General features: G+C 42.3%; 1 protein-coding gene across 1 annotated transcript in view; it reads left to right on the forward strand.

Moving 5' to 3' along the window:
- Positions 1–1284: 1284 nt before the first annotated feature.
- Positions 1285–24064, forward strand: part of SMIM14 (small integral membrane protein 14) — a 57812-nt gene continuing 35032 nt past the window's right edge. The window contains exon 1 of the mRNA XM_006088497.3: positions 1285–1511. The gene's annotated coding sequence lies outside the window, so the exon portion shown is untranslated. The remainder of the gene's footprint in view (positions 1512–24064) is intronic.

Genomic DNA, 24064 nt, shown 5'->3' on the forward strand with positions numbered 1-24064 from the left:
TAATTAAAAAGCTCTCGCAGATTATACTAATTTTCTGAAGGTGACTCAGGTAGTTGAGATGATTAACCAAATGGCTGAGGTAGAAGTCTGGGTAGGCGCAAAAGTCACCACGTCAGAGTGAGGAAGACAGCTACCTTTCACTTCGCCTGCAGGACAAGCCAAGAGGCACCTTTGTGAAATCTTTCTTGGAACTCCACTTTTACCACTGGTTCTATTTTATTTTTTTAAATATATTTTTATTGATTCCAGAGAGGAAGGGAATAGAAACATCCACGGTGAGAGAGAATCATGGGTCAGCTGCCTCCTGCACGCCCCCCACTGGGGATCGAGCCCACAACCCGGGCATGTGCCCCTGACCAGAATCGAACCCGGGACCCTTCAGTCCGCAGGCCGATGCTCTATCCACTGAGCCAAGCCAGCCGGGACACCACTGGTTCTATTTTAATTAAGTTTGTCAACGCATGGACCTTAAGAAAACAATAGAGTAGCCCTAAACTTTGCCAAATTGGGAGATTTCCTGGACCCCAAACGTTTAGCAGTGAGACTAAGGGGGCCAGAGTAGGAAGCACCAACTTGGTCTAAAAAGACGATTCTTAACTCCACAAATAGTATCCTTATTCCAGCACCTAAGGTCAAAGTAACAAAGGCTTAGGCTGGCTGCCTAACAATCTTAGATGGTTTCATTTTAAGTGAATAGGATCCTATTTTCGACCTCACAGCTTCCCTCTTCCAGGCCCCCCCCTCCCCCCCCCCCCCCCCCCCCCCCCCCCGCTATCTCTCGACCAGCAAGTCAGTCTTTGGTGACATCTTCCTTGCAATACTCCTTTTGAGCTTAACTGTAGCCAGCTTCCTGGGTGCAAACATGTTAGGGTAAAGGGGATCAATAGTTTCCAGATTCAACGTCCCTTTGTACCTAAGACAAAATCCTCTATGCCCCATTTTCACCTGGCTCTGAGTTTTGATCAAAAACAATCTCTGTTAGTGGTACCCTGTCCCAGCGGACATCAACCTGCGCCCACCTCCACCCCCGCTATTCTAACGACTCCAGTCGGGGACAGCCATCCGTTTGGGCAAACGGGGACGCCCAGCAGAGGAAACAGTCCATCCCGGACAAACCAGAGGCTACGTGGGGGCAGTTTAACATCCGCGAGGCCTCGCCCCAGTCAACCGGAACTGCAACCGCCGCAATCCGGCCCCGGAATATCGCGACGCCCGCGCCCGTCCCGCCTCCGCCGACGCACTGCGCAGGCGCGGCGTTCGCGCACGCTCCGCAGCCCCGCCGCCGGGGTCTTGGGCCGCTGCAATCTGTTGCGCCGCCGCCCGCGGAAGCGGGCAGATCCGGGGTCTCGTGTTAATAGTGACGTGGGGCAGTCGCACCAAAACAGAGGAGGGAAGAAAGCCCGAGGCCAGGGAGCCGCCGCCGCCGCGTTCCGGAAGCCCCAGGGGTCTTTTCTGCCGAGCCGAGCTCCCGGCCCCCATCCTCCCCGCCCCGTCGGTTGTTTTCTGGGCGGGTGAGTGTCTCCCCTGCGGCGGCCCACCTTCTCCTCACCCCGGTTTTTCCTGGGGGGTCCTCCGGCTCTCGCGGGCTGCGGTGGCGACGACACAGCGGGACGGCTGCTCGGGCTCGGTGGTTCCCGGCCGGGCTGGCGAGTCTGCCCGGGAGAACCCCGCTGCTGTCGAGCCCGGCTCCCCCCCGCGAGGAGCGAGGCAGAGAGCCTGCAATTTGGCTTTTCTGCAGGAAACCATAGTCGGGGCTATGGCAGGACAGTGGACGATGGCCCCGGGTGGTTTTATTTTTAGGGCGAGACAGTTAACTCGGGTGGAGGCGTATGATGGAGTAAAAGAAGAGAGGGAGGGAGTCGTTACGTAGCTGGTAGGAGAGACCCACAAATCCTGAAATTCACACTGTAGCATTTACCTCTGGTTTTCAGCCCTTGCCAGGTTTAAGGCAGGCACCAAGATGCGTCCTTTGTTGGGATTGATGAGACAGGAAGGCTGCCATCTAGAAAGCGGGAGCGTTTTATCCTGCATTGTGTTGCGAATTTAAAGGATTCCCCCCCTTTTTTTCCTGTTTGTTCAATAAGTGGAACCAGAGCAGACAGTCAAGAGGTAGCACAGGTTGTGCGCGATAAACTGATGGCAGGAGCACCTGAAGTCCCATGTTGCCGTTAAAAGCCAAAGTTTTCCAAAGCGGCTGTGTCTGTGTGAAGATTTTAGCCCAGATGATGTTGGTTAGCCGGCGAGAGTCCATAGGATGTTTCTGGTTGTCCTAGTTGGCAAAATCGAAGCTGTGGCCTTAATACCTTGGGTTTGCATTCAAGAGAGTCGGGTGAGCTTTACGCACATATTAACCTGTGTGTGGCGTTGAAGGGAGACCGTCCAGTTTTGGGGTGTTATTGTCAGAAGTCGTTGGCAGCTCTGCCTGCAGGAACTTGGAGGAGGGCAGTGACTGTCTCAGCTGGTTTGGTCTTGAGAACCCTTAGGCTGAGGAAGCGTCTGGCTGCCCGTTTCTGTGGAGGCGGCTGAAAGCGTGCGTTCCACTTCGGTGGCTGGCCACGCAGATTCCTCCAGCGTAGCCTGCAGCCAGCCCCCCAAGACACCAAGGAGACCTGAAGACCAAACCTCCGTTTTGTCCTAACTTGGTTTTTAAAAAGAACAACCCCCCCCCCCAATTCATTAATTGGAGGGGTTTCTTTGGTAAACAATAAGAAAGAAAACAGAAGTATGTGCTAATTGCGTGTCCCTTATCAAATCCGGGAAGAGTGCTTACGAATTTAGACGACTACCTTGCGGGGGACCTTCTTGTGTGGACCTCTTCTTAACAAATTTCTTCCTCCTGCGAGGGCAGTTGAGATCTTTTTTCGTTCTTTTTAAAAAAAATTGATTGTAGAGAGGGAGAGAGGAAGGGAGAGGGAGCGAGCGGGAGCGGGCGAAGGAGGAAGAGAAAAACGTGGAGATCCAGGACGGGGACCAAACCCACAACCTGGGCATGTGCCCTGACCAGGAATCGAACCCATGACCTTTGGTGCTCTGCAGCAGCGTGGGCAACAGATGGTCCCCGAGGTCCGAAAACCGCTGCTCTGGAGATTGCTCAACCAGCTGAGCCACAATGGCCAGGGTTGAAATCTTTTTCTTAACACCACAGTTGGAATCCTGTTGAATTAGTTGTTTTCTTGCAGTTCTTTTTTAACCTTTTATGCTAATGCATAACTGAATATTTTTGCTTACACAAAATAATTTGTAATAATTGGGGAAAATGTTGATTGAGGCATATAAACAAAAAAGAAAGAAAAAAGTCATCAATATTCCTGCCATCACCAATGTTAGCTGTGGTTTGTATCCTTTCAGACTTCTTTTTGGCATTTATACATATATTTTAAAAAATTTATTTGTTGATTTTAGAGATAGAGAGAGAGAGAGAGAGAAACTTCGATTTGTGTCTGATTCTTCTATGTGCCCTGACTGGGAATCGAACCCACATCCTTGGCATATCAGGGCAATGCTCTAACCAACTGAGCTACCCAGCCTGGGTGGAATTCATATATGTTATACAAGAATGGTTTACAAGAAAAGCTGTCAAGTGCTTTTTCAGATGTGGACTTTTGGACCTTAACTTTTAAGGACTATTCACTGTATGTTTGCCAGACCATAACAATAAAAATGCGGGTTTTAAAAGATTTCCTCCCAAATATTTATGATATAAGATTTAAGAAATTAGTATGCGTTGTGTGGCAAAGTAAGGCCTTTCTAGTTTAACTGTCGGAAGAGCAAGCACAGAATAACTTGAGTTGACAATATGGAAGTTTCAAAAGTGTTTGCTGTTTTAGTGATTTGATTCAAGTGGAGGTTTAGTTCTATTTCATAGTCACAGTATGTTCCCAATGCTGACCAGCTGTCCAGACCTGCAGCAGTAAGGTCCTGAAAGATTTACTTTATGAATCATACTAAGTATGCTTTATTGACATTGAATCTTGGATGTGTGCTTTATGGGTGGTGCCAAAAGAGAAGGAAATGGCCTCTTCACCTCAGCTTCAAGGGATAAGTACATATTGTGAAGTACCCTAAATATGCTGATGACCCTTTTGGTTTCCATTAGTAATTTACCTAAAACCTTTAAACCTCTATTTTCATTCTGTATCTCTTGGGTAAGTAAAATCAGTCCCAGATGCTAACTACTCATTATCTGATTGATTCTTTTTCTTTGATTTGCCTTAAGTTATAGTGTTCAATATATATTCTAGATTTATCCACTTCTTCCCACCTTTACTGCCACCACCTTTGCCAACTATCACCATCTCTGACCTGGCCTTCTGCAGTAACCTGCTGGTCTCCCTGCTTCCACTTTGCCTTTTTATGGTTCGTTCCCCTGACTACAGTCTAGGTCTAGGAGATCCTAAAATGTAGATCAGATTTTGTTGCCCCTTTGTTGAAAGCCCCCCATCATATTCAAAATAAAATCCAAACTCCTCACTGAAGCTTGCCAGGCACTACCTGTTTGGCACGAGATCAGTGTGATGGAGCCTGGCCACATCCGTTTCTTCCTTTGTTCCAGGAACTTGCCAGGCATGCTCCTGCCCTGGGGCATTTGCACTTGCTTGTACCCTATGGCTTCACTACTCTTATCCCAGATCTTGCTAATTCCATGATATAATTCAGCTCTTAGTTCAGATGTTGCCTCTTCAAGGAGATTGCATTGCATTGACTTCTCTTGTTTTCTGCATAATATTTGTCACTATTTGGAATTTCCTTTTTTTTTTTATATTCAGTCTCCCACACTAGAAATTAAACTCTGAAAATGGGACATGTCTTGTCTTTTCACTGCATAGTAGGTACTCAATGAATGTTGGTTGAATGAATGAACTTGGTGAATATGTCTGTATTCCTCTTGAATGTACTGTTCCATTTGAATGTTTGGTTCCATAGTTGGGCACGTATCAGACACTGCAGTTAGGTAAAGAACAGTTTGGCACTTTGAAAGCCATTCTGAAAGAGGGCTGAAAATTATTTGAGTCTGACATTAAAAAACAATTACCTGTCTGAATATCAATAATAATGGCATTTACTGTTTATGGAATATATATGCCAGTCCCTTTATTTCCTTTATATTAAGTTTACCTGACATATCAACCCTCCAAGTCAGATATTGTTCTCCCTAATTTACACTGGAGGAAACAGACTCTGGGTCTTTAGATAAGTTGCCCAAGGTAAAGCTACTAGTACTGTCGGGATTCAAGCCCAATTTTCCCTTGACACAATGCTCACGTACCTTATATTACAGCAGTATTGACTAGTCTTTTTGACTTACAGAATCATGGAAGTTGTGTTAAATAAATCTACCTGTTTTAGCTATCTGAATATGCTAGTAGCACTACTTTCATGAATCGTTTTGTTCTATTTAAATTTAAATTGGCTACACATTTCTAATAGTCCTTCCCCCACCATTTTAAACAAAAGACATGTTTGTTATTGAAAAGCTACAAAGGATAGTAATATATAAAGCCAACAACAACGAAATATAATCCATTCATTCAAAAGTCATCTCTCCACATATTTTTTTCCAGTGTTTTATTTTTAAAAAATTCATCTTTGGTGTAAATGAGATATAATATTCACATAGATTTGTAACCTAATTTCTTGTTTGTTTAACTTAATGAGTTTTATACCATGGCCTTAGAAACTTTTTAAACTTGATTTTAACTGGCCCTATTTTATATTTTGAATAAAGTGGTTTTTTAAAAAAATTATGGACATTAATGTAGTTTCTAATTTTCACCATTATACTAGTAAATATTGTGCTGAACCATGGCTTTAAGTAGTTAACCCAAGCTCTACATAATTAGAGCAACCAGTCTAAATACAAAATAAGTCATATTTAAAACATTGTAGTGATTTGAAGTGTAGTGATTTTAATAGTAATTTAACTAGTATATATAGCATGCATATACTTGCAATACCTAGAAGTTGCCTCTGAGGAAAGGAGAGTACCTTTTACTTTTGCAGTCTTATTATTTTTTTAAACCTTTTTTGTGTTTGAATTTTAAAACTATAAATGTGTATTGCTTTTAAAATTAAATTAAACTCTTTGGAAAAGTGTTTATTTTTTCTAAGCTAAAATTTTTAGGTGTATAGTAGTGTTTATATTTTGTTTATAACATTTTAAACTTCAATGCATTTGTTCTGGGGAAAGTTACCTTCTGTTGCTTATTTTCATATTGACTTTTCATTTCCTTTTTTAAACTTAGGTCAAAAGCATTGATGTGAGTCTCAGCTTTGTAAAAATACAGGATGAAGCTGGTTTTTACTTGACCGCACTCATTGAGGAGTGTAACAGGTGCAGCACTTTTCAAAATTTGACAGCTAATAAAGGTTCTTTAAATCAAGTTAGGGATTCAGTAAGCGTCTTCATGGTATATGCCCCAGACCTAGAGATCAGTGGTCTGGCTGCTATCTTGTTTTAGCTCACAATATACTTTTTAAAAAACAAGTTAATTTAACATAGTATGTATTTTTTGCTTTGTTACTCTTAGCAAAGGTAATGTGGAAGAAATTGACTTGTTTGACATTTTGAAATCTTTGGTGTTTATTCAAGTTTCTAGGCTGCAGCATGGTTGAGAGAGGATGTAAGTTACATGAGTTGGGAGAGCAGTAGCCATAATTCCTTCTGCGCAAAAAGTCATGTAGGCAAGCAAGTGAATGAGAATGATACTGAGAATAGATTCTACTCTAATTTATCTGAATGATGTAAGTCAGGCATAAACTTGTAACATTACTTGTGATGTACCTCACAATTTCAGAAGACACTAGTACTTTGTAATACAGCTGTTGAAAAGTGCTTTCTTAACATTTATGAGCAATTTATATACACTGTGATTTGTAGTAGTATGGAATTTTTATATAATCTGTTGAATTTTTCTGTTTTTACCTTATGAAAAATAGACCTTGAGTTTAAATCTTGTAATTCAGAGTATTTCTACTAAGTACTCTTTCATTTTTTTTTATTTTATGAAATGCATATGTAATTTTCTTTTTTTGACTACTGAATACTCTTGAGTAGAAATTTAGAAGACATTCTCTGACTATGACACTTTGGGTTATGATATTGACTGTAAACAAAGATGATTCAATTGAAAAATTTTCCTTTATTTTAGCTACTTATAATAAATGTTTACTCCTGGACCTTGAGAGAATGTTTGGGATTGTACAGGAGCAAGGAACAGCCAGGGAAGGATAGGAAGTTTTCAGGTGAGAGACCAAGATTTAGAACAGAGACTTCTTTCTTCCCTTTCTCTTTTATGCCCAAGAGTGATAGCTGAGCCCCAGGGGAATACAAACACTCTAAAGCAGTCTACAGAGAACTTGGCTGAGGGTTGAAGATACATTTCAAATCTAAGGGCTTAGAGTTGAATTGGCCCAGAGCATTTTACAGTTTATAAAGCACTCTTACAAATTCTCATTTGATCCTTGCAACGACCCTTTAAAATGAATAGTTTCAGTTAACACTCTGATTTTATAGTTAGAGAAACTGAAGCCACAGAGAGACTGAGTAATTTATCCATTCTCAGTAGTAGTGCCATAACTTGAATCATTTATCTAAGATGTATTCTTTCTGCGATCCCATGATGTTTTAGCAAGTGTTCCCTAAGGTAATTCCTAGAATACGATCAAATACTGCTAAGGAAAAAAGGGGTCACTGAGGAAAGAAAGTAATGCCTAAGCCATAGGAAAATAGGGTCGTAGTAACTGGGAATTTCTAGATGAGTGGCCGCAACCCCCAGGTGGACCTTTAATAGAGTCCTGTGCTGCAGTGACATGGAGCTAAGAACATTCTTGATGACCTTGAAGAGTTACTTTAATATCAATGTGATAGAAGGTTGAGAGAATTAGTTCTCCTTTTCTTTGAACTTGAACTTTCTCCAGATTACCACAGAAGTCATTTGTGACATTTATGTTGGCTAATGATATTGGTATATAATTATATTATCATATGTAATTCAGAGTATTTCTACTACTCTGGCGCTCTTGGAAGAAGGGGCTTTTTTATGTTTTCTATATCCTCAGAACTCTTCTGCCAGTTACTTAGTCCCCTGAGGACTTATTAGCAATATCCTTTTCAGGAAAGGAGAAGTGAGAGAGGACATGGGTTTGAATCCCACCTCTGCTGTGTGACTCTGGGTAAGTCACTGAAGCTAAATGAGAGGTTGAGAACTGATGCATCCCCACAGTTTTAATAGTATCACTTGTAAAGTTGTCATTTGTAGAATCTGAATAAATGAAGATTTGACATTCTCTAATCTATATGTGATCTATGCAGTGAGACCTTGCACAGGCTTCCTAGTCATGCTGACCTTGTTTTCTCTATACATTCCCATTCTTCTCTATGGAAAGAAAACATTTTGTTGTCTTCTTTTTTGTTGTTGCTAATCCTCACCCGAGAATATTTTTCCATTGATTTTTAGGGAGAGTGGAAGAGAGAGGGAAACACAGAGAGAAACATCGATGTGAGAGAAACACATCCACTAATTGCCTCCTACGTGAGTCCCGACCAGGGCCCTGGGCCGGAATTGAACCTGGGACCCTTTGGTCTGTAGGCTGATGCTCTATCCACTGAGCCAAACTGGCTAGGACTGTTGTTGTTTTAAGCTTGCTCTAGTCTCTTCCTCTTGAATAGTGTGTCCTCTGAAAGAGTGTCTTTAAGCTTTTTGTTATCCTGTAAAAAAAAAATTATTTTTGTTAATCCTCACCCAAGGATATTTTTCTATTGATTTTTAAAGACAGTGGAAGAGAGTGGGGGGCAGACAGAAACATTGATGTGAGAGAGACACATCTACTGGTCACCCTCCACACACACACCCTGCCTGGGACCGGGGATAGAGCCTGCAACCGAGGCATGTGCCCCTGACTAGAATCGAACCCAGAACCCTTCAATCTGCAGGACAGCACTCTATCCACTGAGCAGAACTGGCTAGGGCCTGTAAAAATGTTTTATGTTAAGAATTTCAGAAGTGGTTTTCACTATACCTTTCTCTTATAAATAGCTATTTATAGATGGGACAATGTATGGTCACTTTATTGGATCAGTAGAAGGAATATATAAAAAATTTGTAACTGTAATTGCTTGACCGTTAATTTGAATTTTTTAAAATCTCAGGATAGAATTCAGAGAGTTCTTAAGCACAGAGAATTGTGATATTTAGGGTATATAATGGAGTTCATTTCAACATTTAAATTTTTAAAATTTCTAACTTCTCCCATATGTAGCTTTAGTACAGTTTTTAACAAATAATGATTGCTTGATTTGAATTTGAGTCTGTATCCTCTTGCCCATCAGAGATGTAAATATGGTTTAAGAGAAAATATGGTTTAATTTCTGTACTGCTCACAAGCTGTCTTTATAGGCCTCACAAAGTATTGTATGTGGGTGAATTTGAGCTCCTTATTACATTGAGATGCTGGGTCGTCTGATAAAAGTAATCCCAACTATATGTTAGTATGTAGTATAATATCATATTGGAATTAATAGACAAATATTTTGTTTTCCCTGTTTAATATGCAAGGTAGCCAGAGTTTTGGGATAGCCCTGATCATTTGGTTGATCAGTTTTTAAATTGGCTACTGGGTAAAATCTTAGGGTCAGAAAGCTGTTTCTAGAAAAACATTATTTTTAGAGGTGAGTAGTTACCTCTGCAATGTAATTTAGAAAAAGGTTAAAGAATAGAGAGCAAACTCAAGTGAGAGAAAACAGGCTCCCTGAATGTCCTGGGGGCAGTTCCAGCAATTTCTGACATATGATTCACTTTCGTGGTTTTACAACTCTGGAGCTCTCATCAATAGAATTGATGCTTTTTCTGAGTTCCCCATTTCACTGGCCAGCATCTCTATTTTCCACCTTGTAAAAACAATGGAAAAAATATCCTCTGGTGAGGATTAACAAAAAAAAGAACACATCTAAGTTAATTTTTCCGCATTCAAAAATTTTTTCTGATTATAGGAGTTAATATATGATCATTATATGATACTAGAGGCCCTATGCACGAAATTTGTGCAAGAGTAGGCCTTCCCCCGGCTGCTGGGACCCGGGCTTCCCTCTCAGCCCTGGCTTTGTCCAGTCTAATTAGCACATTACGCTTTTATTATTATAGATTTAATAAAATGTATAAAGTAAAATCATGTCACCAAGTCATAACCAGTGTTAAAGTTTGGTTATATTTTCTTTCAACTTTTTGGAGTGTATGTTTTTCTGTGCTTTTTATACTTATGTGCATGTGCTGTGCTTATTTTTTAAAAATATATTTTTATTGATTTCAGAGGGGAAAGATGAGGGAGAGAGAGAGAGAAACATCAATGATGAGAGGGAATCATTGATTGGCTGCCTCCTGCACAACCCCCACTGGGGATCAAGCCTGCAACCTGGGCATGTTCCTTTGACCGGAATCGATCCTGGGACCCTTCAGTCTGCAGGCTGATGCTCTATCTACTGAGCCAAACTGGCTAGGGCTATGCTTATTTTTTTTATCTTTAGTATACTTTAATATTGTATTGTGATCATTTCCCCATGTCATGAAAGAAAACGAAACATAGGGCTGCATAACACATCATAGTATGTATTACAATTTAAACATTCCTTTTTAGCCAGACATTTAGATTATTCTAGATTTTGTTTTTCTTAATTCTTACGCTGTCATCCTGACTGGAACTCCTTTTGTTCCTGTTTTTTACTATTATAAAACTATGATAACCACTTTTGTACATCTTGGATTTTTTTAAATAGAACCTTACAGGTGGAATTATGGTTGGGATGTTCAGAAAGTTCTAGAAAGAAGAACTGATATCTTATTTACTGGGTTGTAATATTTTTTTAATACATTTTATTTATTTTTTTATAGAGAGGAAGGAGGGATAGAGAGTTAGAAACAACGATGAGAGAGAAGCATCGATCAGCTGCCTCCTGCACACCTCCAACTGGGGATGTGCCCGCAACCAAGGTACATGCCCTTGACCGGAATCGATAGAGCATTTCGCAGGCAGGTGCTCTATCCATTGAGCCAAACCAGTTAGGGTTGGGTTGTAATATTTATTATCTCTTATCCTTCTTCACCTTTTTTCTGTTTGCCATCCCAGCTATAGTATGCATCCAGTGTCTTTGGTTCTGGATGTGCCTTGGGAAAAAACCTAAAACAAAACCTGTGTTAGCCCTTGTTTTTTTCCGTCTGTTTGATGTGTATTTTAAAAATGAATTTTAAAATGTATTACCATTTGCCTTTATTTTAAACTCAATTTGATAAAACATTATAGGAACATTAATAGTTGCTATGTACACTGTTGTTTTACTATTTTGATTCTATTAATCGTTAAAGCTTCCAGCAGAGGGGAAGGGAAAGGTACAATTTGTGTTAGGGTCACTGAAGGAGGAACGCATGAGGTCAAAGTGGTAAGGGATTATAAATTTACTAGAGGCCTGGTGCACGAAAATTCGTGCACTGGAGGGGGTCCCTCGGCCCAGCCTGCCCCCTCTCACAGTCCGGGAGCCCTCAGGGGATGTCCTACTGGCGGCTTAGGATGTCCTAAGCTGCACTCTGGCCTCTCTCTGCTGGAGGCGACTGGGCCAATTAGGGGAAGGTGCCGCCCCCATCACCCCGCCGTTGCTGCTGCTGCTGCTGCTGGCCGCTGTGGCTGCCTACCCTGCCTACCCTTGGCCCTCGCAGCTTTGTCCGGAAGGACGTTCGGCTGTCTGGTCTAATTAGCTTTTATTATTATAGATTAGGTCATCTCATCTGGAGACCAGATGTGCTGAGCCCCAAAATGGCACCAGCACCCAGGGACAGGGAGTCAGAGATTTTAAAGGACTCTAGGCAGGCTTTTTCTCAGCGGAGTCTGAGCAAGTCCAAAGGGGAAGGTACTGGTCTTAGCAAATGGAATGTGGTCTAAGTGAAAGGGAATGTTGGTTGTGAAATGATCTAAAGGTCAGTTTCACGGGACAGGGGTGTCAATTCAATTATTTGATCAGACCTATTCCAGCCTTTTGATTTTATGGAATAGGGTCAGAGGTCATTTCTTCCGTACTTCCTGCTGAGGGTGGTCATTGAGATCATAAGCAGATGGACTTTGATTGTAGTTGGCTGGAACACTGTATAGATTCCTCATGGTTGGAGTGAGGGGTTGTAACAACATGATTTCCCTGAGAGACTGGTTAGTGAAGGTTCAAAAGTGGTCTAATTTATATTCTTTAGCCAGTAGTCCCATGAATTTGATTAATGTTCTCTAATCTTTGCGGCTCTTTCTGTTAATTTTTGGGCAGCATCCCTGACTGGGCCAGACTGAAAAGACTGTTATGAACCACGTGATCAAGCAAGGTACCAGGCTTTTTCTTGCAAGTGGCTTTTGACTGGCTTCAATCAGTTTTGAGAGTGCTTTCTTGTGGTGCCCTGAATCCAGGCACATTTTTTTCAGGCATGACATTCCAGTCAAAAACTTGGTTAATAAAACAACAATTGGAAAGTGGTCTTATTGAATTCATGCAAAGAAACGTATTGCCATGATTCACTCATTAAGAATTGCCAAATTCTAAAGGGATAAGGTAGGGAGAAAAATTCATAATTTATTAAACTGTTTTAATATACCAAAATAAGGTTTATTCTCTTAACTTTATTTGTACTTGGGTGTGGTTGGCAAATGGCACTAATTGGATTTCTACTATCTGTCTCCCTGAATAGGTTGATTTAAGCTATTAACCCTGTGGTTGGGGAGGAAAAATGCAAATTATTTACTCTTTTTTTTGTTGTTGTTAATCCTCACCAGAGGATATATTCCCATTGATTTTTAGAGAGGGAAACATTGATGTGAGAGAGAGATATCCATTGGTTGCCTCCTGCATGGCCCCGACTTGTGGCCCAGGATTGAGCCTACAAACAAAGTACATGCTCTTGACTGGAATCGAACCCAGGACCCCTCGGTCTGCAGGCTGATGCTGTATCCACTGAGCCAAAACGGCTAGGGTCAAACCATAAATGTCTTAACTGTCCTTGGTTTAGGGAAGATAGGATTTACTAGATGATTGCAGATTGCTTGGCATCTAGATTTTCTAGATGGATGCAAACTGCTGTTTAATTATCTCAGTTTCCCTATTCTGCTTGTCCTGGCTTACTGGCCTGTGTCATTTATATTACTTCCCTTTAACATTTCTCCCTACAAACCTTCTATAATTTTTATAAGCCTTTTTACAACTTTCGCAAACTTTCTTACAATTTTAACGTACTTTCTTTTTCCTTTATAATGCGTATCTATGCCTCATGCCTTCTATTACCAAACCCATACAATTTCTTTCCAATTTAATTATAATTCTTAACTCTTAGAAACCTTAATTCTCCAATGATAACCAAAAAGTAAACAACCAGCATTTCTTAGATTGACATTTATGAACACACTCACTTTGAAGAAACACACCTTTAACAAAGCACATTACATTAACAGTTCCAAATCTACTTTATGGATTTTCTTTAACAAAAGGTAAAATCAGGTGAACTTAAAACTTGCTATATTTAGATGTATGTCATTTAACCCAGCAATGCTTCAAAGCTTTTAAGTTACCAAAGACTTTGGAAAATTATGTATAGGCATATGAGGCTGGAGAAAAGGCGGGGCGGGGATGGGGGACAAGCAGGCACCACAGCCTGTTCTAGGACTGTAGTTTCCAGGCCGCCAGCTACTTGGGTTTAAAACTGCCACATTTTCCTTAGAGATAACATGCTAAGGTTCGGGTGATAATGAGTTCAGCTTCTGATAGTAGCAAGACTGTTAAGTAAGTGTTTGCAGTTTTACAGTAAAGAAAGTTGTTCTTTGGAAAGGGGGGATGAGAAGGCTCTGAGGTGAGAGCAGTTTTTTAGAGCATTAAAGGGGATGAGAATGCTGGCCTTGGGATCTAAAGGCTCAGTGTGGGGTCCTTTCCTCACGCATCATAGAGCGTCCTTGCGAGAAGACCAAAGTTGGGAACCCAGATGAGAAAGTACCCAGTGAGCCCAAGAAAGGAAACTACATTTTGTCTAGAGGAGGGGATAGTCATGGAGGAGATAAGGCATTTATGGCCTAAGATAATGGTTCAACTTTGTGGGGTGAGAGTGGAATGAGGTAGGTGACTGTGGTTTGGGACAACTGGGCTTTATGGGGGGGATGCATGGTAGCCCTGTTGGGCACTGGGATAGAATGAGAAAAGAGGGGATAAAGCGGGTATTTAGTAAGATGCAGTGTACAGGTGAGGTGGTTAATGGCTGTGAGACTAATCTGCCAATCCCCATAACCGAGACTGAGGAGAGGACAAGGGTCCCAGTGAATTTGGGGAGGGCAGAATAAGTGGCCCCGGTGTCAATTAAAAAGGAGATCAGCTTACCTGCCACCACAATCATTACCTGAGACTCTGTCCTAGTGATGTAAGTCTGTGAGGCCCTATCAGGGCCTGGGCAGCTTCAGTCTTTGGTGTCCATTCCCAGGAGATCCAGAGGGCGGCTTTGCTGGACTGGCTGAGGTCTGACCTGGAGAGGCCAGACTGTAGTCTGATCTGCAGTGGCCTTCCTTTCCACACCTTGGACGGGGCCCAGGTGAGGGTCTCAGGTTTGGGCAGGACTTGGCCCTGTGTCGAATTTGAAACATTGGCCGGAGGAGGCTTAGCCCCTCCCTTGGTTGGAGGACCAGCACTTCGTTTGGGGTTGTGAGAGTAGTGGCTAGGAGCTGAAAGGCCTCCTTCTGGCCTCAGTCTTGGCCTGATCTTGCCTTTGTTTTGACTTTAAAGGCCAGGTTACGAGGTCTCTTTGAGGGGTTTGTGGATCTGTGTCTATTTTTCAAGGTTTGTGGTGTATGTCAGGGGCTGATTGCGATATAAAATGGGTGTTCAGAAGAAGGGTTCCCTCTGGGAAGGTGGGGTCTAAGGTGGTAATTTCTGCAAGGCCTCTGTGAGACGGGAGAGGAAGAGAGCTGGGTTTTTGTCAGAACCTTGAGTGATCTTGTTAAGTTTGTCATAGTTGACTGCCTTATAGGCAGCCTTTTTGAGTCTGGCAATGAAACAGGTGATCATGGATACGTAGCCGGCGCCCTGGAGAATTGACCTGATAGTTCCATCTCGGGTCAGTTTAGGGGACCGCATCAGCACCACCGTGGTTTGCCGCCGCGTTCTGTCTATGGAGGGCATCGGCATAGTCCTGAGCTGCTAGCCAGGGGTGCTCCTCCTCCTCTGGGGTTAGAAAGGACAGGATGACGTAGATGTTGTGCCAGGTCAGGTCATAGGGTGGGGTCAGGTACCCAAATTCCTTATTAAAGGTGGTCAGGTCAGTGGAAAAAGACCCCAAGACATCTCTCAATCTGTGCGAGGTTGGACATGGAAAATGTGTACTCAGACAATACTCAGGCTACCTCTTGGGAGGGTAGGATGGGAGCTGGAGGCTGGGTTGCCTTGGAATGAGTCAGAAGGGGGCTCGGTAAGAAGGCTAAGGAGGTGGACAAAGAGATGGAGTCCGAAGACAGCGGGGCATTCGGAGGAGGGACATGAAGTGGGTTCGGGAGGACCCATAGGGGAACAGAGAAGCAGGTGATGGGAAGGGTTCAAGGGAGGGTTTGAGCGACCTGACGGGTCAGAGAAGGAAGGATCAGAAGCCTCAGGGTGGAAAGGTCCAGCAGAAGGGGGCTTTGAGTGGAGAAGTAGGACTTGATAAGTAGAGCAAGTTTGACAGAGAGAAGGATGATTGCGGAGTGTAGGGGATCTCTGACCATTTCCCATTGCGGTGACAGAAATTGTCTAAGTCCCAGAGACTTAAAATCGAAAGTTCCATTCTCGGGCCAGTGAGTCACTGTCTGATTTATATTGTGGCCAGGCAGTATTACAATAGAAGATAAGGTGCTTTGGTGAGACCTCCGTGGAAAGGCCGAGTGTGTGAAGATTACAGAGGAGACATCCCAGAGAAGTGTTTTTTGGGAGGAGCGGGGACAGAAAAACAATTCCCCATGGTGTAATTAGGAAGAGGATGTAAGCCACAAAGGGAGACCTGGGAAGCCAGGAGGGCGTCCCCACCGGCTACTCAGGCTCCAGAGAGAGAGGAAGACAGTCTGATCCGTGTGGCGGGCGTCCCCGAGGTGAGGAAGACTGTGGGACCTTTGCCTGAGACGGAAAACAGCAAATCAGAAATCCAAAGGGTGATCTAATTGTTATTTACCAGAGATGAAATGAGCTGGTGTTGAGTGCAGGGAAGGGGGGATCAGCAATGGGAAGGAGGGTTCCCCATCCCGAATCCTCCTCCGCTGGTTCGGGAGGGCTAGAAGGGAGGGAGGCCTAATCGAGGCTGGCGATCATGTCACCCGAGTAGGATTTGGAGGTAAGCCCAGGTCGAGCAGCCGCTGCCTACTGCTCTCTGAGTAGCAAACTCTGGGTGACTGCAGCCGGGGTGATGGCTCCCCTTCTCCGTGGAACCCCCTGGGTTTTCGGCACCAAATATTAGGGTCGCCGAAGGAGAAATGCATCAGGCCAAAGTGGTAAGGGATTATAAATTTATTAGGTCATCTGGAGACCAGATGGGCTGAGCCCCAAAATGGCGCCAGCACCCAGGGACTGGGAGTCAGAGATTTTAAAGGACTCCAGGCAGGCTTTTTCTGGCTGGATTTTGGGCAAGTCCAGAGGGGAAAGATACTGATCTTAGCAAATGGAATGTGATCTAAGTGAAAGGGAATGTCGGTTGCGAAATGATCTAAAGGTCAGTTTCCGCCCTAGCGGGTTTGGCTCAGTGGATACAGCATCGGCCTGTAGACTGAAGGGTTCTGGGTTCAATTCTGGTCAAGGGCAATGCCCAGGTTGCGGGCTCGATCCCTGGTAGGGTGCATGCAGGAGACAGCCAATCAATGATCCTCTCTCATCATTGATGCTTCTAGCTTTCTCTTCCTCTCCCTCTCTGAAATCAATAAAGGTCAGTTTCCCAGGGAAGGGGTTATTGATTTGATTATTTGGTCAGACCTAACACTTTGAAAATTGATTTGCAAAGAATGATTACCTCAGATTTAGGGCAAAGGCTGACTTCAGAAGTTTCCATTGTATGGTCTGTTTATATTTGGTCATTTCTCATTGATGATGAGATTTGGTTCATTTTATTACACATTTACTTAGAGAGTTTTGAAGATATCTACTTTACCATATTACCTCTAGCCAACAAATTGAGTCAGGAATGAGGTTCAGATAGAGGGTTAAGATAATTTATCATATTCTGTACAAGAGAAAATTTAAATGTAATTATTTGTCCCTTCTGGTAGGGGGAATAGGAAGCTTACTTTAGAAGAAGTTGTTCTTGCCAGTGCGGTGACGCACGCCTGTAGTCCAGCTACTCGGGAGGCTGAGGCTGGCAGATCGCTTGAGCTGAGGAGTTCTGGGCTATAGTGCGCTATGCCCATCGGGTGTCCGTCCTAAGTTCGGCATCAATATGGTGATCTCCTGGGAGTGGGGGACCACCAGGTTGCCTAAGGAGGCGTAAACCAGCCCAGGTTGGAAATGGAGCAGGTCAAAGCTCCGGTGCTGATGAGCAGTGGGATCGAGCCTGTGAATAGCCACTGCACTCCAGCCTGGGCAACATAGCGAGACCCCGTCTCTAAAAAAAAGAGAGAGAGAGAGAGAGAGAGAGAGAGAGAGAGAGAGAAAGAAAAAAATAAAAGAAGTTGTTCTTTTAAAAAGTTAATAAGTAGTTCAAATACAAATGGTGTACAGTGAAATGTTTCATTACTACTTCTGTGTCCTAGCCCCTTTCCAGAGGCAACCAATTCTAAATTATTTTTAAATACTAAATCCTTAATGTTTTAGACCATTTGCAAGTGTCTCTCCATAGGTAAAAATTTATGTTTAAGTTTTCATGTGTGGAAGTTTGGGCATCAACCTTTAGTATTTACTTGTGTAGAACCTTTGTTTACATGTATACATGTTGCACATATTATAAATTTACATACTCATGTAAATAAAGGGTGGGGCAAAAGTAAGTCTAGAGTTGTTAATATGGAAATAGTACAATCCTATATAATAAAAGCCTAGGTGGCATCACGCCCGCATGCGATTTCATCACAAGATGGCTGCCCTCACGTAGTCACAAGATGGCCACCGCATGTTGGCCCCCCTCATGTTGTCACAAGATGGCCAGCAGGGGAGGGCAGTTGTGGGCGATCAGGCCGGCAGGGGAGGGCAGTTGGGGGTGATCGGGCAGGCAGGGGAGGGCAGTTGGGGGTGATCGGGCTGGCAGGGAAGGGCAGTGGGGGCGATCAGGCCAGCAGGGGAGCAGTTAGTGGGCGATCAGGCTGGCAGGCAGAAGCGGTTAGGGGCAATCAGGCAGGCAGGCAGGAGAGCTGTTAGGAGCCAGCAGTCCCAGATTGTGAGAGGGATGTTTGACTGCCAGTTTAGGTTTGGGATCGGGCCTAAACCAGCAGTCAGACATCCCCCAAGGGGTCCCAGATTGGAGAGGGTGCAGGCTGGGCTGAGGGACAGCCCCCCCCCCTCTCTGTGCATGAATTTCGTGCACTGGGCCTCTAGTAGTTAATAAATAGCAATACAAGAATAAGCTGTTTTGTGTACTCACAATTGTAAACCTACTTTTACCACACCCTATATATATAATTTGATTCATAAAGTAAAATGTAGTATACACAATTAAGAAAACAAGGAGAAAACACATCATCTGATTACCTTAACAGAATCAGTATAATCATTTTAATGTAGAATAATTAATAAAGAATAATGTAGGTTTAAATTTTGGACATATAGTAATTCTACATATTTTCTCCCTTAACCACAATTTCACATCGAGCATACTGATTCTATGACTCATTGCTTATGATGGAAATGAATTTCTTAGTAATGTTGCTCTTGGAACTAGGAGCAGGGAACTAACCTTTATTGAAGAGAGGAAACTAGAGATTGGGAAAAAAAAGTGAGGAGGTTAAATAAGGGTACATATTTTTATTATTCAACTCTGAAAAAAGTAAAGGAGGAATCATGTTGACAAATCAGATTTTGGGTTCTTAGAACTGACTGTTTCTCTTTTTCTTAGTAAGGAATGGATCGGAGGTGTGTACAGGATAAGCTGCCATTTTGTTATATTTTGAGGTGGGAATTGGAGGATTTTTTTAAAAAGAAAGGAAAAGACCTTTTCCAGTCTTGCATTCAGTTTATGTTGGCACCACAGTGGAGCTTTGGCAGCAGGGACCAGAGACTCCAATTCATAAAATGTAAAGGGATTGAATGCTTGCATGGAAGGACAGAAATGCCTACCTCTCCCTCAAATAAAAATTAATATCTAAGTCTCTTGGTATTATCACAGTGAGGGCAATCTCCAGAAGTTTCTGGAGAACAATGGATGATAATGGTACATTACCCAGTATTACTGACTTAAGTAAAATGTCAGTAGTAATCTTATTTCTTTTTATCATTTACTAGTGGCCTGGTGCATAAATTTGTGCACATTGAAAGGAAATTAATTAGAAGAAATATTTTAATAGTACTATTTGCCCTTTATAATAGAAGTGTCAACCAAATTCACGATCAACAATGACAGATTGAAACACACCCGTGCGATTGGTGCTAGCAAGGGCTTTATATCTATACTAATAAAAGGGTAATATACTAATTAGACCGGATAGACTGGACGTCTTCGAGACGTCCTTCCAGACAAAGCCATGGTGGTGAGGCAGAGGTGTTAGGGCATCAGCCGCAGGGGAGAGTGGTTAGGGGCATCAGGCAGGCAGGCAGAGCCGATTAGGGGTGATCAGGCTGGCAGGGGAGAGCAGTTAGGGGTGATCAGGCCGACAGGGGAGCAGTTAGAGTGATCAGGCTGGCAGGGGAGCAGTTAGGGGCATCAGGCAGGCAGGTGGAGGCATTTAGGGCAATCAGGCAGGCAGGCAGGCAGGTGATTGGTTAGGAGCCAGCGGTCCCAGATTGCAAGAGGGATGTCGGACATCCCCCGAGGGGTCCCAGATTAGAGAGGGTGCAGGCCGGGCTGAGGGACCCCCCTCTCCCCACCTCCTACCCCTGTGCACGAATTTCGTGCACTGGACCTCTAGTATATAGATAAAGACTTTTCTAGGATCACCTGGAAGTAGTATTGGTGTGCTTTGTAACTCCTCTGGTCTGTGATAGTTTTGTAGGCCTTCCTTGTTTTTGATGCCCTTGCACTTTTGAGGCCCATTGGTTAAATGTAGAATTCTCCTCAATTAGGGTTTGATGATTTTTCTCATAATTTGACTTGGTGTTATGGTTTTTGAGAAGAATACCACAGAGGTGAAGTGCCCTTCTCATCACATCATATCAAAGAGTACATGATATGAACATAACATCACTAATGATGTTTACCTCAATCTTTTGGTTAAGGTAGTGTTTGCTAGGTTTCTCTACTGTAGTTACCTTCTCTTTATGTATTCTGCCCTTTAGAAATGAGTCACTAAGTACCGTCCTCATTCAAGGTTGGGGGAGGAGGTAAACCTATTAGTATTTGGAATTCTATAAGGAAGATGTATCTCTTTCCTTGTCTTGGAATATTTTAAAGCAAGCCACATATAACATACATTGATACGAACATTTTTATAATTCCTGATAAAAATTACATTTCGGAGGGGTTGTAGCAGTTAACTGTAGAATTAGGAATGTATGGGAGAAACCAAGATGGCGGCATAGGTAAACACCGGAGTTTGCTGCCTCGAACAACCATTTCAAAAATACAACTAAAAGACGGAACGGACATCACCCAGAACCACAGGAAGGCTGGCTGAGGAGGGACTCTTCAACTAGAAGGAAAAACAACAGCATTACGAGGCTTAGAGGAGGCGCAGTGTGGAAAATTTAAAGGTACGGTGGTGCGGCGGTGCGCGCGCAAAGCGGGCTGGTGGCTGAGGGCGCGGTTGTCGTTTTCACTCAGGAGTGAGTCTCAGACTCTGGGCTACAGATCCGGGCGAGTCTCTAGGGACCCAGACTCAAACGGGAGAAGCGGGACTGTCTGGCTACGGCCCCTCCGAGGTTTGCAGCGATTGCTGGGACAGAGAGGCAGAGCCCTTGGGAACGGACTGAGAGCGGCCATAGCTGCTCCCTCCCCCCGCCCTGTTGAGCCCGCCCCGCCCAGGCACTGCGCACAGACATTTGCCGATCGCCTCAGGCAAGGGCAGGACTAGCGCCTCCCCAGAATCCTACAGCCAGTCGGTCTGCTGGTCAAATCCCTCTAGTGTTAACTACAACAATTAAGGCTTGGCTAGAACAAGACTGCGCACAGAGACCACAAGGGGGTGCACCAAGAAAGCATAAAAGATGCGGAGACAAAAAAACATGACAGAAATGGAGGATATGGAGCTAAGAATCGCAATTTTGAGGGCTTGCCATAAATTTGTGCAGAGCCTCACGAAAACTAATGAGACCCTCGATGCTACGATAAAGAAATTAGAAAGTAAGCATACACGGACTGAAATAAAGAATATTATACCCAATAGCAGACCAGACGAGTATAAGAATCAAACCAAAGATTCGACAAAAAACACCCAATTGGAAAAGCAAAATGAAAAAAGAATCCGAAAGTGTGAAGATAGTGTAAGGAGCCTCTGGGACAGCTACAAGCGTATCAACATCAGAATAATAGGAGTGCCAGAAGATGAGAGACAGCAAGATATTGAAAACCTATTTGAAGAAATAATGGCAGAGAACTTCCCCCACCTGGTGAAAGAAATGGACTTACAGGTCCAAGAAGTGCAGAGAACCCCAAACAAAAGGAATCCAAAGAGGACCACACCAAGACATATCATAATTAAAATGCCAAGAGCAAAAGACAAAGAGAGAATCTTAAAAGCAGCAAGAGAAAGAGACTCAATTACCTACAAGGGAATACCCATACGACTGTCAGCTGATTTCTCAACAGAAACTTTGCAGGCCAGAAGGGAATGGCAAGAAATATTCAAAGTGCTGAATACCAAGAACCTACAACCAAGACTACTTTATCCAGCAAAGCTATCATTCAGAATTGAAGGTCAGATAAAGAGCTTCACAGATAAGGAAAAGCTAGAGTTCATCACCACCAAACCAGTATTATACGAAATACTGAAAGGTATCCTTTAAGAAGAGGAAGAAGAAAAAGGTAAAGATACAAATTGTGAACAACAAACATGCATCTATCAACAAGTGAATCTAAGAATCAAGTGAATAAATAATCTGATGTACAGAATGAACTGGTGATTATAATGAATCAGGGACATAGAAAGGGAATGGACTGACTATTCTTGGGGGGGAAAGGGGAATGGGAGATTCGGGAAGAGACTGGACAAAAATCGTGCACCTATGGATCTGTAAGGAAGATGTATCTCTTTCCTTGTCTTGGAATATTTTAAAGCAAGCCACATATAACATACATTGATACGAACATTTTTATAATTCCTGGTAAAAATTACATTTCGGAGGGGTTGTAGCAGTTAACTGTAGAATTAGGAATGTATGATGAAACTTTCATTATACTTTGTTTTGTTTTTAGGTGAAAGTTCACATTTTAATTTGCATGTTTTAGATGACTTACGGTTACCTTTAAAAAAGTTTCTTAATTAGCTATAGTTCCTCTTTTGGGAATCACTGTTTTCCTTGGGCCTTAGCTATTTCAAAAAATGTTATACACTTTCTTGGCTATTTTAACTCTTATGTCTCTGAGACACTTGAAATTTATTTACATTTTGCTTACTAGCCCTTAATTTTTAATCATCTTCATGGTTTTGTCTTTTATTCAAATCTCACTACCATTGCATTCTTAGTCCTATTGTAGTCTTTTAATTTTCTTCTTCCTTCTGTTATATTTACCTACTGGAAGGAAATTTACTAGTCATTGGTGAAGCAAGAAATAAGCAAGTAAGGCCATCTTAGGCAAAAGTCATATAATGGTAGTTCCATTACAAATTCATGTGAGAACTATTGTGGGTTAATCTATCATATGTTTGGATTATTTGCTTTAAAAAATTCATGACTGATTCTCCCAAGGATTTTGTGTTAAAAGCACTTTTAGCCCAAGCCATTGGGCTCACTGGATAGAGTGTTGGCCTGCAGACTGAAGTGTTCCGGGTTTGATTCCGGCCAAAGGCATATACCTTGGTTGCAGGCTCAATCCCCACCCAACCAATTAGATGTGTCTCTCTCACATCGATGTTTCTCTCTGTCTCTCCCCGTCCCTTCCAATCTCTCGAAAAAATCAATGGGAAAATATCCTCTGGTGAGGATTAACAACAATAACAACACCTTTAAAATACCATTTTGAAATGTGTTACAAAAATAGCTAATCTGTTTGAAAATTACTGTTATAATCTTGAGATATATGTTTACGTTATATTATATTTTGGGAATTTTATTATCCCTAGTTATTAATAAAATATACCTTCTTTTAGAAAAGAAATTTGGAATATAATAGCTTCTTAAAAGGATATATCCCAAACCACATATTTCTTCTGTAATACAAGGAACCAAAGTGAACTCTCACACACACAAACATATAAACACTTTCTCCCTAAATCTTTAATGGTTTGGAAGACATTTTCCCCCCCTACATGTGAGTCCTTAACCACTATGGCAACAAAAAATAGCTCCAAAATAAAAGAGCTGAAATTCAGGGTTTGTCACTATCCTTCAGTTCCTCCTGGAAGAAATGTGTGTTAAAACATTACAGAAAATGAAAACACTTTCCAAATAATATGTTATATTATCATTGTTATTTTCACTTGCCCTGTTGGGATTTTAGATGTATTTTTCTGTGGTTTGCAATTGTATTAACTCTTTAGCTAATAGTCTGAGAAGATAGTTAAGTAAAAAGATGTGTGAAAACAGACGCTTATTAATCTGATTTTGGCGCCATCTAGAAGGAAGGCAAGAAAATAACCTATAAAAAGTTCTCAATTTTATTATGATATAACAATGGATTAATATTCAATAGTATAAAGAGCTAAAATCAGTGAAACAAAAGGAGTTTCAAAAATAAGAAATATAAATACCAATAAACTTGAAAGCTGTACAGTTTTATTAGAATTACGAAGTAAAGTCAATGAAATACATTTTTTC

Source organism: Myotis lucifugus, unplaced genomic scaffold (assembly GCF_000147115.1).
Source record: "Myotis lucifugus unplaced genomic scaffold, Myoluc2.0 scaffold_48, whole genome shotgun sequence".
Lineage (NCBI taxonomy): Eukaryota > Metazoa > Chordata > Mammalia > Chiroptera > Vespertilionidae > Myotis > Myotis lucifugus.